This window comes from Enhydra lutris, unplaced genomic scaffold, assembly GCF_002288905.1.
Source record: "Enhydra lutris kenyoni isolate GAN:26980312 unplaced genomic scaffold, ASM228890v2 scaffoldscaffold5, whole genome shotgun sequence".
In the NCBI taxonomy this organism is placed as follows: Eukaryota; Metazoa; Chordata; class Mammalia; order Carnivora; family Mustelidae; genus Enhydra; species Enhydra lutris.
This window is the reverse complement of record NW_019154089.1, coordinates 50981939-50995435: the sequence shown is the minus strand read 5'-3', so window position 1 is coordinate 50995435 and position 13497 is coordinate 50981939. Positions and strand designations below refer to the sequence as shown.

The 13497-nt window shown below is 44.4% G+C and overlaps 1 protein-coding gene across 1 annotated transcript in view; it reads right to left on the bottom strand.

Moving 5' to 3' along the window:
- Positions 1-9796, bottom strand: part of LOC111141159 (calcyphosine like) — a 29773-nt gene extending 19977 nt beyond the window's left edge. Inside the window, exon 1 of the mRNA XM_022493521.1 lies at positions 9676-9796. The gene's annotated coding sequence lies outside the window, so the exon portion shown is untranslated. The remainder of the gene's footprint in view (positions 1-9675) is intronic.
- Positions 9797-13497: the final 3701 nt, after the last annotated feature.

Sequence of the window (13497 nt, the reverse complement as noted above, 5' to 3'; positions counted from 1 at the left end):
AGCCACCACAAATCAGAAGAAGGTAGTTAACCTGACTTGGAGCGGGGCTTTCTGAAGACTTCTCAGAGAAGGGGCTGTCTAAGCTTTTATCCTAAAGGAAAGAGTAGTTAACCAGGCTAGGGTTGTGGGGGGCAGAAGAAGGAAGGGCACCGTACACTTCCGGAGTGCCAAGGCCCAAACGAAAGAGAAAGTGGTATAATTACAGAAATGCAAGTATTCTAGCATGATTGCAGAATGGTGGGCGGGTGGTGCGATGAAGCCCTTGTTGGGAAAGGGAGGGAATATAGAAAGGGGAGATTTGGAGAAAGATGACACTGGGAAGGTAAGCAGGCATCAGATCACAAGGAGCCTGGGACACAAGCTGGGCAGTTTGGATCCTATACCGAGAGCAACAGGAGACAACAAGGCAGTGACAGTTTGTTGTCAAAGAGCCCTCTGATTCAGTATGGTACAGACTGGGGACAGCCAGGTGAGAGGTCCTGCTGACTGGGCAGAGGTACTGGCAGCAGGGACAGAGAGAGGAAAAGAGATCTGAGTTGGAGAGTACTCAAATGTACAGTGTGAAGGAGAGGGAGGGCTCAGCGGTGGCAGAGATCAACCACCCTCCACCCCCGCCAACACCCCCCCACACTCCCTCAGCTGGTGTGATGTGGGGCACAGGCCAAGTGGAGATGTGGGGCACAGTCCAGGTGGAGCCTCCAGCAGCAAAGCCAAAGGAGACTTTGCAGCAAGGGTCACTGGGGCTCCTCACACAGAAGCTAGTTAAGGCTCCCTCATCCCACTGTCCAGCTGCACAGCCTCCTGCCCCTGCCAAAACGCTCTGCTTGGATTTTAAAAGAATCATTGTGGGACAGGATATGGAAAGGTAAAATTGCATGGAGGTCTGTCTTTTCAAGAGTCTCAGTAGAAGTCGTCTTTGCAGAGTTCAGGGACAGATTTAAACTGAACCTTTGGTGCCTTCTTGCGGCCATAAGCTGAATTACAACTCTCTCGTGGCAGTAAGAGGAGAGAGGTCTCCGTCTCTCTGTCTCTCTCTCTCATGAGACTACATCCAACAGCTTGCACACAGAGGTGGATCTTAAAACCAAAGAGAGAGCCCCAGGAGTCATTTATTCAGACACCAATACAGAGAGAGCACCAAGATCTTCCACATCCTCTGACACAAAATCCACAGGAAACGTCTCCTCTGTAAAGCACACTACCCTCTGTTTTCTATGACATTACACTTCTGGTTTTCCTCTTTCACAAAAAAGGATGGTTGCAGGAAGGTGCAGAGGGAACTGCAGCAGGTTTAGTCAGGTCAGACAAACTTTAGAGAAAGGGAAAGTGAGCCTGTAAGGGTTGGGGGAAACTGAATTAGGGAAACGTGGTAGAGGGAACAGAGAGGAGGAGGGCTGTGGGCTGAGGAGGAGGAGGGAGAGCAGTCTGGCCTCGCCTGGCTGCACAGGGATGTTCACCGTGATGATGGGACATGGTTTTGCCCAGACAGTCCTCCTTTGTACCCCACTGCTTGGGGTGCAGAGACAGGGGGACAGTGTGTACTGTGAGGGAACTGTCGTACTGAGGAAATCACAGAAGCCCAGCCCCATGAAAACAGTAACCGCCAGCAGAGCCGTCCATTCTTTGGAAAGACTCTTCATGTCATCAAGCCCATTTTCCCCATAGCCAGGCCATGTAGTGAATCTTGCCTTAAAAACCTTTTTAGGCATTTCTGTAACCGTTAAGTATCTGTGCCATTACATTAGTCATTTCAATAGCAAGGGACCCAGAGTTGCTATAATAGCTCTGTGTGATTTTAAACGTTCTTCTATTTAGAGAAAAGAAAAGAGCAAGACAATGTCACGAGTAGGTAGCTGCTGCTTAAACTGTAGAGCTTCAAACTCACCCTTAGGAGATGGAAGACATACTGACCTTCTCTCAAGCCTACATCCAAGCCAAACCTTTCCCCATCTTGACTTTGTGGGGATGATCCTGTGCCTAAGGGCCATCCCTATGTGGATGGGGACATGTGGGGATTTTTAGATTGTCTCTACTTGGGAACAGGATGTAAGACTCAAATTTTGATTTAGACTCAGTGCACCTTTTACTAATTAAAATGTCATCCAGGGATGGGGTAGGACATTCAACACATAGTGTTTGAAGGCAATGGTAGGGAAATATCAAACCATCTCTACTGACTCCAATCCGTTCAATAAACTAGCTCCTGTTATGTAGCAGATGGCAAAATCCTGTAGTTCCTCAAGAGTTTCCCTTAGAAAATGCTCCTCTGGCATGAATTGGCTCCCAGCGCTCAGAGTAGCCTAGCAGGAGGCTAGAAGATGCCCCTCTGAGACTGAAATGAAAGACCCAGATGATTTGAGGAAAGACATGGTTTCTGCAGTAGAGTCCTGGGAACCTGCCCACACCCCAAGTTTAATCACAGGTGTGGGTCAGTGTTGTTGACATCCTGGGGGATCCTTCATTGAACCCAAACTTCATTTGAGCTAAGTTCAGTGAAACAGACCCTTAGCATCTCTAGCTACTAACAAGGGATGGTGCTAAGTCTTCAGGAGGGGGTACAGAGCTATGGTTCCAACGATTTCACGATTTCACCCACCCTGCCCTCCCTCCCCATCCCCAGGGGATATTTGACAATGTTTGGAGACATGTTTGGTTGTCACCGCAGGTGTCTGGGGTACTACAGGCATCTAGTGAGTAGAAGCCAGAGATGCTGCTAAGCTTCCTACAAAGCACAGGACAGCCCTTGACAACCAAGAATCTTCCAGTCCAGAATGCCGGTAGTCCCGAGGTTGATCAGCCCTGGTGGAGAGAAGGAACTAGAGCATCAGGAGCAACAAGGGCACCAGAGGTGTTGTTGATGAATCAATGTCCGTGCCCCACCCCAAGCCCAGGAAGTTAGAATCTCCAGGTGTGAGTGCAGGGATCTGTACAGGGCTCAACACGTGGCTCAACATGGGGCTCAAAACCCTGACCCTGCGATCAAGCCTGAGATGAGATCAAGAGTCAGATGCTTAGCCAACTGAGCCACCAGGATGTCCCTTCAGAGGGTTTTAAGATGCTCCAGAGTTTGAGAATAGAAGTAAGCAACAGGAGCTACAGGGTCCCTCTAGTGGCAGGAGTGAGACCTTGAGTGACAGGGCTGGAGGAGAACTAAAACATAACACAGGATAAAATTGAGGCAGGAGGAGAAGTGTTAAACCACAATTCAAACCACTCCGGGGGCCACATCTGTGGCTCAGTGCTCTACATGCAGGAGCACATGGCCTCGGGCAATTGGTTCTATCAAACATTGCCGTCCTATTCCAGGACGTTGGCATAAACCCAGAGGACCCGGGTCCTTGGCCAACCAAGAAAGTGCCAGGGGCAGTGGCAGAGTCAGCGCTGACACCTGAATGTGCTCTTGCGACGTCCCCATGTTCAACAGGGACGCCCCGGTGCTCAGACACTGCTTTGGGAATTCAGGGAAGGTTCCTGAAATGAGAAGGAAAGCCAGAGCTCCAAAGGAAAGTGCCTTAGAGGGCTAGAAGGCTTTCACTGCAGAGGAGGGAAGGGGACAACAGCACAGGGCCAAACCAGGCCACACAAGGGGGTCCTAAACACAACCCCTCTCCCTCCTGCCTCAGGGCCGTTGCTCAGTTAGCAGAATGATGTACAAGGTGTTGGTTTTTGTTTTTTGGGGTTTTCTTTTTTGTTTGTTTTTTTTCCAAAATCAAAGTCAAAGCTACTGAGCTGATTATCTACCATTATATTTACTCTTTTCCCACAAATTATTTTTAAAATTGTTCCACAACCTATGAATACATGAAACAGCTGGTTTTTGTTTGGATTGCTAATTTCCACATCAATTTGAAGTATGATGGTATGCAGATCTATACTTTAATGATAAGAACACACTGGAAATGAGACGTCACTGAAGTCTGGTATCTTATCAGGTTCTCTCTGTGCCAAAATACATTTTCATAAGATGTTTAAAATTCATGCTTTAGCCTTTATCAATAGGCAGGTTTCTCTAGAGCCCATGTCTCCTAAATCATTTTCTTTTATTCTCTCTGTTGTTCTTTGGGATGTGACTTAAGTCCTCATGTTACTGTTTATGATATGGCATGATTTGAGAATAATGCATTATAAGTATCAGTGTTGGAAAGTGTCTACTTCATACATCTGCTTGAAATTTCATTTTTTTTTTTTTTAAGATTTTATTTATTTATTTGACAGAGAGAAATCACAAGTAGGCCGAGAGGCAGGCAGAGAGAGAGGAGGAAGCAGGCTCCCTGCTGGGCAGAAAGCCCGATGTGGGGCTTGAACCCAGGACCTGGGATCATGACCTGAGCCGAAGGCAGCGGCTTAACCCACTGAGCCACCCAGGCGCCCCGAAATTTCATTTTATTAATTCAACCAGGGCCAGGATTCAGGCCCAGTAAGGTAGGGGGCTAGGGTGCAATGTTTAAGGAGGCCCTTCATCTCAGGACTGTGCAAATGTCAACATTGCACTTGCCCAAGCCTAAGAGTCAGTGCCTCCTTAAATATTGTGCCCTAGGTGCCTGCTTTGCCTCACCCTGGTCCTGGTCCTGAAGTTAATGTCTGTTTACTGAACACCCATTATGTGCTACTCCACAGTGATAAATGGAACAGCCAAGGTCCCTTCCAGGAGTTACCAGTCCTCAGAGTAGTTTTAACCTTGTTGAATTTGAACTACATCTGATATTCCAGACATTGCAACTGGCTTATTCTAAAGTCATTCCAATCTCCTTCATCTGCTGCATTCCACTTTCAGTTGGGTGGCCACGTGAATGAGCTCTGGCCAGAAACCCAATTGAAAGTACCGAGAGCTCTAGGAGAACTCTTCCACTCTGTTTGCCTCTTCCTGCCTTGAACAAGAATGCAATGTCCAGAGATTTGGCAGCCTTTATGCAGTCATGAGGAAAAAGCCAAGGGAATCACAGATACCAACTTAAAGTCCTACTATCACTGTGCTGCTGTACCAAGTCAGCAACTGCCTGACTCCACACTCTTGTCATGAGGAACCTGTCAGTCAGGTTCTCTATCACAGCCAAAAGTATTTCTAACTGATATAATTGGCAAAAGCTTATGTGTACAGAGCTTGGCTTGACCTTAGATATTGACCTTTACCCAAGTAAAATAACTAGCAATCAAACGTGAGGAGAGAAGCTCCCCCCTGAGAAATAGTTGAGAGGAGATAAAGTAACTCCATTATAATCTGTTCTCTCCATAGAATTTTATCAGCACTCAGCAACCTCTGCAGCATTTTTGGCTACAAAGAAGTGAGAAAATACTCTTCAGCCTTATACTCAAGAACCCATATAACTAACACAATGTGATACCAGTTTATTAAAGCCCAGAGGTCCCAGGCTTACGAGATCCTTATAATGAGCATCCCCGGGGAATCTCTGGAGGCAGGAGGCAGTGTAATAACACTCTTCTTGCTGTCTCCTTCTCCATCTTTCTCTGCCTTTAGTCTCTGGGGTTTTTACCAGGAAATTGCTTGCAATCTATTCCGGTTAGACAGCCTATTACACGAAAGATCTTAAAGAGGCAGAGTAAGAAAAGACCTAAGCTACACAAAAGTAAGCAAAGATTTGGCTGGATTTGTGTACAAAATGCAAACAAACAAACAAACAAAAAAGACAAAAGAAAAATAAAACTTTCGTTCCAAACCCCCTGGTTTTAGTGACTATGCTCTTAGAACCAACCAGGCAACATTCCAATATCCCATTTTTCAGGAACCGTGAGACCCTGGCCTCAGTGATTTCAAACCCACTGCAGAGACAAACCCCAAATGTCTATCTTCTACTACTTTTAGATGGGAATAAAGGTCTGAGTACCATTTGTATTTTTGCAACATTAGAAACCAAAATCACTTAAGTAACTATTTTATGGTCACTGAAAATGCCTCCTTTGGGGTCATTTGTCCATATAATGTTTATTTTATAGCCACTTAGAAATCCAGCCAACTATTTGCATCTTGCAGGCTTTTAACTGATACTTCCAGAAAACCAAGAAATGCCAATGGATAAAAATCCAATGTCAGAGTGACAGTATCTGCATAGCTAGCATATCAGACAGAAATCATGTCCAGCTACTCATAACAGAAACACGTAATTGTCTGTGAATATGATAGAGGTTTATTTTCTTCTCATGTAAAGGAGTCTGGAGGCATTTCAGAGAGTCTATGTCCCAAAGAACTACCATCTTTCTACTTTACCATTGTTTGTATCCTCAGAGTTGCTTCAAGTTACAAAAGAACCTTTGCTGCTCCCACCATTACATCCACACCCCGGGCAGCAGAGAAGAGTGAGGACAAGGAGAGAGCACTTGGCAGCTGAGTCATTCCTTCTTAATGGCTCCCACAGCAATCCACCCAACTCCTTCCACTGCAATCTCATTGGCCAGTCCCTCAATGATCTGAATGTTCATACCTAGCACTATGATCTGAATGTTCATACCCCTCCAAAATTCATAAGTCAAAGTCCTAACTCGCGGTATTAAAAGGTGGGGACTTTGGGAGGTACTTAATTCACAAGGGTAAAACATGAACGGGATTAGTGTCTCATAAAGGAAGCTCCAGAGAGATCCCTTGCCCCTTCTACCACCTGAGCAGTAGCACGAAGGTGATGGCTCTACACCAGGTAGGGGGCCCAACCATGCTGATGTCTTGGTCTTGGATTCCTAGCCCACAGAATTATGAGAAATAAGTTTTTGTTTTTATAAGCTACCCAGTCTGTGGTATCTTGCTAGAGCACTCCAAACAGATTAAGACAGCTAAGAAACCTAATTTTGGGCTGGGTACTTTGCCATCCTTCAGGTTGTGTTTATAAAGAAGAGGAAACTGGCAGGTTCTGCCACAGTTGGCAGAAGAAATAGAGTCCTTCTAGAAATTGTGTCAGCGCATCCAGATCAGTTTTTCCCACGACATCATGCGAAGCCACCATATCATCCTGACGGAGAACACCAGTGTGAATCCTGGAATCAGAAGTGAGCACGTTGATGATTTCTGGGCTCTCAACCTCTATTCCCCCAAAGAAACTGACATCCACATTTCCCTGGGCAGTTGTCGAGAAGACCCTGAGTTTATGCCAACATACCCTAAAATGATCTAGACCTGGAGACATCAAACCACAGCCCGTGGGCCAAATTTGCCCCTCCATCCAGTTTTGTAGATAAAGTTTTATTGGAAAACAGACACACACATTTGTTTATGCATGATCTGTGGCTGCTTTCATGCTACAGCAGCAAAGGTTAACAGTTGCCACAGAGACCTCTGGTCTACAAACCCTGAAATATTAGTTTGACATTGATTAGATTCCTCTTTCAATCTTCTCAACCTATGCCACGCTCCTCCACACCTTGTCTTGAAAATCACAGTAAAAATGGAGATGAACTCACTCGCATCACCTCCTCCAAGTCTGTCCAGGTATTTATCTCCAAAACCACCCTGACTTTGTCCTCCCTGTCCGGTAGGAAGTGAGAAATGCCTCCCATCTAAGGATGATCTCCACCTAAAACACAAATTCCAACCCCCTCTTCAACCCTCAGCCATCATTTATGCCCCTTCCCTCCCCTCCACCAGCTCCTCTTTTAGTTCATGAATCTGCAGTGATCTCTCGATCCTAGACTGCCTCTAGCTCTCTCCCTTCAAAGCCCACTACCTGGAGGAGTCTCTTGCTTCTCCACTTTCTCACCTTCCATTCATACTTCAGCCCACTGAAACAGTCTGGTCTCCGCTGTCCCTCCACTGAGTCTTCTCTCAGGAAGCACTGCGGACCTGATTACCACCACCAATAGTAACTCCTCATCTATTTCACTTTGCCCAGCAGTTGACTCTGTTGATCATTCTTCCTTCTTAAAACTTCGCTCTCAATGAAGCTAATTTCCTCTGTCTCCCTTTGTCTCAGGTCTGACCTATTTTGCCTCTCCCTTGTCTTTTGCCTGCTTTTTAAAATGCTACTCTTTCCCAGGATTTGGTTATTTATCCTCGTCATGCTCTCATGCCATCCCACGGCCATTTTAGCTGCATCCACTGACAGCACGTTGGCTCCCGAATCTTTATTCCAACTCATGCACTGTGCTAGTTTCACAGTCAGCTTTCGAATTCCCCACAAAATGTGTGTGCTTGAAGGACCTACAGGCAACTCAAGTTTAATGTTCCAGAACCAAGTTCATTATCTTTTCCTCCTATTCCTTGCCTCGGGAAATGATACCACCATTTCCCCAGGTCATTCACTGAACATTATCCTAGACTCCTCCTCCCCTCTGTATTGAGTCAGCAGGCAAATACTGTAGAATTTCACCATCTTGATACCCCTTGCCTCTCTGTTCCCTCCCTCGTCTCCACTGCCATGGATCACCTAAGTCCAGGACCTGGTCACCTCCCATCTCCACTATTGAAATTGCCTCTTAGCTCATTTTCTCTAGTCTTCCCCTCTCCAACCAGCCTTCAGATGACTGTCATAGCCATCTTTAAAAATGGAAATCTGAACTTCACACTCTAATTAAAAACCTTTTTGTGGCTCCCCACTGTGTACAGGTAAAGAGTAAACATCTTCGCATTTGAAGTAGACACTGGCCCTGCCTGTCTCCCCAGCCTTGTTTCTAGCAATTCTCCACCTCTTTACAATCTAATCTGCATTTATACCCACTCATATTCCCCACACACACTATGGTATTCTGTCCCTGTGCCTTTATACATGCAGTCCCGTGTTAAGGAACACTTTTCCTCATTTGTTGGCCTAGAAAAGTCCTCATCTTCCTTGTATAGTCACTATGGTGAAGCCTGGCATAACCACTCTCACCAGAGGGAAACGCTTGTGTCTTCCTTTGCACCATCTGCGCAAAACCCAGATAGTGTCCATGCTGAATCACGATGCAACTCTCCGCTTTCAGAACTGCCTCTTTTACTAGACTGTAAGGTTCTTAAGGGCAAAGGCTGTAAACTTTGTGTCCCAAGTCATACCATCAGCACTCAACAGGGTGCTACTAGATTGTTATTAGATCACTGCTATTTGCATATAAATAGAAATACATGTCCACAATTTAAATCTCAGTATTTAAGATACAGTTACAAAACAGAGACTGAAGGCAAGATAAACAGTATTGCTGTTTAATAAGGTCCTTCTCAATTTTGTGACCAATCAAATCAACTCGACAACGTCCAGCAAGCAGTGTCCAGCCCACTGCTGTTTTCTATCTAAGTGGTCAGTTCAGCAGGGTATGACAGAAATAGCACATCTTTCAATGCCGGAAAAACCAAGGTCTGAACCAAAGCTCAGTCTCTTGATGGCATTAATGACTTGGAGATGCTTTACCTCGAAGCTGTGTTTCCAATGGTCATACAGGCTAGATGAAGCAATTCACCCAAACGCTTCACACGTCAGTACCCTACACATAGTGACTGCTCATGATGTGTACTGCCTTCCCCTTTAGGGAATAAAATTGATTTTGTACCTTTTTATCTGCGCTCTTCTTCTCAAAAGATGACAAATCGTCTCCCAGAATCACGCTATTTCCTCCCCAGACTGACAACCAAGAAGTCTCATCAATTGCTGGTTTTCTCTTTAGAAAGTAACACCTTTCGTCTTCTCTCTCCTTCTTTCTTTCTTTAGCTAAAACTAACCAAAGTGATCAAGCCAACATAATAGTTCAAAAACATTGATTTACCTTCAATGCTAACCTGAGGCCACCAGTTGCTGGGAACCGAAACTACGGACGCGCTCCCGGGTGTGCGCCTGGGCGGGCTCAGGCCCCTCCATCCCCCGAGGCCTCCTCCGCGTCCCCTCCCCCCGCGGCCTTGCCGGCAGCCCTCGGCGCTCATTGCACGGGCTTGGACTCCCTGAAGCAGAGTCGCAGCCTGATTGGCTCAACTCACTGTCCATCCCTTCCCTGGCCCTGCTCTTTCTCAAGTTTACACTTTGGTTGCCTAGGAAACGCGGTGGCGGTGAAAGCCCGAGCCGCTCCCCGCCGAGCCGAGCCTGCAAGAAGTGTACCTGGCGATTGTTTGGTTTCAAGGACGGCATCAAAACTTACCTCGTTTGTTATATCAAATGATGTTCAGCAAATTGTCTTACTCCCTCAGGCAACCCCTTCCCGCCCTTCTGTTGTCTCCAGGCGGCACCCTGCTGGGGTGTCTCATTATCTCTCAGGTGACACGGAAAACCTCAACCCACAAGAGACGCCACGTTATTCTAAGTGATTCAAAGTCCTCCCTCCTTTTCCACAAGCTCAAGCTGATACGATGCCATTCTGTACTGTTTCCACCCTTGGTTACCTCTTTTCTCCTTTCTTCTCACTTCCCTTCTCTTTTTACACTTGTTGCTCACCAATGAGTTTGCCAGATTAGAAGCAGCCTAGTCCCTTGTTTAGAAAAGGTACCTAACTCCAGCTCTCCTCCCTCCTTGTACCCCTGACATCCGCCCGACTTCAGCGTTTCCACCCGTTCTCTCGCTTCTGTCATGAACTTGTCCAAAGAAACCAGGACTAATGATGAGGACAGGAGTTCCACATTCTGTTCGGCATTCTACATTATACGGATTCTCAAACAAGTGTGGTCATTGATTTCTACCGTCTCTACAGAGGACATTACATTTCTCTTGTCCACTTGTCACCCTCGCCCTGGAGATCAAAGAGGTAATATTCTCTGGGAATTTTAATGAAGACGTGCCTTGGTTGAAGGAATTTCCATCGGAGTGTGATTTGAGGAGCAAGAAGGGCCACTGGCAAAATAAGTCCTTTGTTTCTCTTTTAGGATAAATGTTGTTTTCAGAAAGCCCCTCTCAAAGGTACACAACACCCACCAAGCAGTAAAAAGCTATTGACACTGGCAGGGTATGTGATGTGGGACCCACCTTCACCCCAGGATAGTTCCAAGTAACTTCCCCACACACCATTAGCTTTTCATCCAAATGCATCTCTCCTTACTGCAGCTGACCCCGAGGTACTGAGCTATATCATTTCATTTTCACTAAGTGAGATTACTAAAATAAACTGACTGGGAGACAAGAGGCACTACCAATGACAGTTAAGTCTACTTTTCAACTAATTAACGAGTAAGACTGTGGGAAGTCACATGAGAGGACCAGGAAACTCTGCATCATCTTTGTATCTTTCAAAGCTCCCAGCATGATGCCTTGTTACAAATAGGAAATCAGTTGATGTTGGCTGAATCAAATGGTTGAACTGGGTAAAACGCACTCAAGTTAAGGACATTTAAAATATGAAGTCTAGAAATAGCTAGTTCCTTGGACTAGGTAGAAGTTTGCTTAAGACAACAAATATTCCATTTACCTTCTTTTTCAAGGGTAATTGGTTGACACTTGAACAAATAGCCATCTCCCAGTAGCCTACAATTAGGATGTGATTTTTTTAAAATATTTTATTTATTTATTTGACAGAAAGAGATCACAAGTAAGCAGAGAGGCAGGCAGAGAGAGAGGGAGGAAGTGGGCTCCCTGCTAAGCAGAGAGCCCCATGCGGGGCTCCATCCCAGGACGCTGAGATCATGACCTGAGCCAAAGACAGAGGCTTTAAACCATTGAGCCACCCAGGTGCCCCAAGGATGTGATAAACCAAACAACAGAAGATTGAGTTGGGGGGCACCATGTCAATTACCGTAGGAACCAATATGTGATCATGGTTGGTGCTAATATAGAAACAGATAAGCAGAAGAATCATTACATAATGAAGGGAAACATAAATGACATTGGATTGAACTCTATATCAGCATCTTAAAATGTACCTCTAAATACATGTATTTTGTATGTAGATACTGTCATATTTCATGCCCATCAAAGATCAACATATTAAATATTTTGCCTGTGTTTATCATTTCTCCAATGTGTTATTTTAGGTTATAATTATGGAACAACTCTAGGTCCCACTCACAAAATAAACTTGAATTAAGTCTGATACATGTATCTGATCACTTGGTCTGATTCTTCAAGAAGTAACTCCAATTCTTATACACACTATCTCTTCTCTCTTCCAAACTGTACTAGCTCTATTTTAGAAATTATTAAAATGTAGTTGAATTTCTAATTATGTTCAAATATAACAATAATTCTTGAATATTACATTTTAAGGGACTCAACAGAGTGACACTGAAAAACACATCTCACACTTAGAGATTTTCAAATCAATTTTAAGTATTTGTATACAACAAGCTACATCCATTATATGGCTATAATACAAATGCTACTTCATTCATCTATTGATGGGCATGTAGTTTGTTTCTGGGGTTATTATAAATAAAGCTGTTATGAACATTTGTGTACAGATTTCCAAGTGGACATAGGCTTTCATTAACTTGAGTAAATACCTAGAAGTGGAATGTCTTGGTCATGCAGCAAGTATGGCTGAACTGAGAAACTGCAGAGCAATTTTCCTGTGTGTGGCTACACCATTTCCCACTCCCCTCAGCAATGGAACGGATGTGAGTGCCAGTAGCTCTGTCTCCTTGCATTATAACTGTTCACATCATCAGTCTTTTTAATTTTACTCATTCTAGTAGCTGTGCTATGATACTGTGGTTTTATTTTGCATTTCTCTAATGATCAATGTGTCGAGTAATTTTTCATGTGATTATTGGCCTTTTGCATATCTTCTTTTGAGAAGTGTCTGCTCAAACCTTTTGTTCATTTTTGTACTGGTTGTGAGATTTGTTTAGATAGTCTATATACAAGGGTTTTGTCTGAGAAATGTGCTGCAATATTTTCTCCCAGCTGATGGCTTACATTTTTGTTTTCTTGTACATGTCTTTAGAAGAGTGAAAGTTTTTCCTTTTTATAAAATCCAATTTATCAAATGTATTTATTTTATGATTTCAGCTTGTGTGATCTGAATAATAAATCTGTGCAATCATAAGACTAGGATGACTTTCCTTTAGAATAGTCATAGCTTCAGTGTTCACATTTAGGTTGATGATACACTATGAGTTAGTTTTTGTATATGGTACGTATTAACAGTCAATGTCTTTTTGTGTATGTTATTAAGGAAAAAATATAAGTTATTCAGATATCAGTTGTTCCAGTACAATTTGATGGGAGATTTTTCTTTTCCCATTGACTTGTTTGTGTACCTTCTTCATGAATCAACTAAAGATGATTATGTGGGTCTATTTCAGAGTTTTCCAGCTACCTTTGCAAGTGGTAACCAGAAACAAATCACAGAAAGCTATATCCCATGCAAGGAGAGCCAACAAAGGATCTGAATCAGGGAATGATGAGATCAGATGTCCATACCATCAAGGCCTTGCTGACAGTCTGCCCCAAGGAGAAGATTTCAATGAAAAGAGACTGGAGGCATCAGCCTGGTTCACTGGCTGCCTTGGATCAGATTCCTTGGATGAAAGTGGAATTTAGGAAGGAGTAGGCACAGAGTTGGCTTCCCTGAGTTATAAGTGTTCAGGCAGGATGACATGGTGAGAGTGGGAACAGGACTCATCAGCTGGAAGCCTCATTCCTTGGTCCCTTCGTTGATTATGAGGGA